Below are 2,194 nucleotides of genomic sequence, written 5' to 3'. Positions count from 1 at the left end.
TTTGTCTGGAAGGAAGTCGGACATCCAGAAGATGGCCGGTCGGCCCGGTCTAATTAGCATACTACCCTTTTATTAGTATAGATAATACAGTGAAGTGGGTGCTGATCTGGTACCTGGAGGTTAGCAACGTGGCCACAGATGTGTGGCACAGGCAGGGCGATCCTCAGTGACCGCGCCGGGGTCCCTGACGATCCACCACTTGTTTACCCACAGATCTCAGCAACAAACTCATCAAAGAGTTCTAGGTTGCTGACAACCTCAACCCCTACTCCTCCATACGGCAAAAACTTCCTAAATAATATTCTGGATTAACATTCTTGTAAAATACATTACTATTTTTTTCTACTTTCTTCTTCCTTTCCTCCCTTTTCTTTTTCATATTTTAAAGCAATTTTGATGGAAAAATTTAAAAAATACATTACATATTTTCTTAATTTTTGCTTTTGGAGCAGCTTTTTATTTTTACTTTTATATTTTTTACAAGTTCATGCCACCCACTTATCCTATATTATTTTCAGCCTCTTTGTACTCTATTTATTAACTTTTTTTCATCTTTACTGTTGAAAGTATTACATATGTCCCCTCCCGCCCCCCCCATTGACCCCCTCCAACCTGCCCATCCCACCCCCATCCTTCACCACCCTATTGTCTGTGTCCATGGGTTATACATATATGCATACAAGGTCTTTGGTTGATTACCTCCCACCTGCCCAACCCCTCCCACTCCTCCCATCTTCTCTCGGAGATTCCACACTCTGGAGCAGCTTTTTGTTGTTATTATTGTTGTTAATACTCAAATGAGGATATTTTCCCACTGATTTTTAGGGAGAGTGGAAGAGAGGGAAAGACAGAGAGAAACATCGATGTCAGAAACACATCGATTGGTTGTCTCCTGCATCAGGGCCCAGGCCAGGGAGGACCCTGCAACCAAGGTATGTGCCCATAACCAGAATCAAACCCCGGACCCTCGGGTCCACAGGCCAATGCTCTAGCCACTGAGCCAAATCGGCTAGGGCTAGCAGACTTTTTAAAAGACATTTATTCAGGAGTGGAACAGAATATCTGTGGATATAGGTAGAAAATTTGAATTCAGTACTTGTATAATGAAAGATACGTATGAAAAAAGTAAAAGGAAGCATGGGTTTGAAATAGTACAGCCTATATCTCTCTATATAAAACCCTAATATGCAAATAGACTGAACGGTGGAACAAACAACCGGTTGCTATGACGTGTGCTGACCACCAGGGGGCGTGCACAGAACATGGCGGGCGTAGGCAGCAGACGGCAGAGCACAGAAGATAGAGGGTGTCAGCTGCAGCGCGATGGTGGAGCAGGTGAGTGGGGGCGCCAGACCAAGGTGGGGCACCAGTCACTGTCATCAGGGCAAGCCTCTGGTGGTTACTGAAAATTCTTTGCTCCCATGTGCCACAGTCCTGCCCGGCACTCGCACCTGCTGCCGGTGCTGGCCCTGCTTGCACCCACTGCTGGCGCCGGAGCTGCCGGCACCGGAACTGCCACTCACACCCACTGCCAGTGCCTGGCGCTGGCCCCAATTGCTCAGTGCTGTTAGCAGGTGCGAGCGGTGGTTGCCGGCCCCGATCACCCCTCGGGCTTCTCCACCTCCCCCTGCTCCTGAGGGGCAATCGGGGCCGGTAGCCGCAGCTCACACCCACTGCTGGCACCGGCCCCACTTACACCTGCTGCTGGCCCTGGCCCCAATCGCTCTGCACTGTCAGCGGGTGCAAGCAGGGCGAGTGCCATCAGTGCATGGAAGCCATGGCAGCAGGGCTGCAGGCAGACAGGGGACCGGGGGGCCACGGCGGGAGGGGCCAGGTGGGGGTGCAAAGGATGGGCTGAGACCCGCCCCTGTGCCCACTGCAGCCTCTCGGCCCACAATTCCTTTCAAGGTGCACAAATTCATGCACTGGGCCCACAGTATTCTAATAGGTGGTGCTAATCTACCATTGCTAACATGTATCCACTCAGGGTGCTTTTCTCATACCTACCTGTAGGAGATTGAGCATTTTTTTCCAATGTGGAAATAAAGACCTAGAAATATCTTGTAATATGCTCTTTCTTTCATTCTTGCTCTAGCTTTTGCTCTCTCCCCCTTACCATTTAAAGAGAAACTCCTTAGGAATGAGGAACTCATTACTCTATGCTCTTCATATATTTCATGTGCTTGCTCTATTC

Source organism: Myotis lucifugus, unplaced genomic scaffold (genome assembly GCF_000147115.1).
Source record: "Myotis lucifugus unplaced genomic scaffold, Myoluc2.0 scaffold_42, whole genome shotgun sequence".
NCBI lineage: Eukaryota > Metazoa > Chordata > Mammalia > Chiroptera > Vespertilionidae > Myotis > Myotis lucifugus.
Note: the sequence above shows the minus strand (reverse complement) of the source record.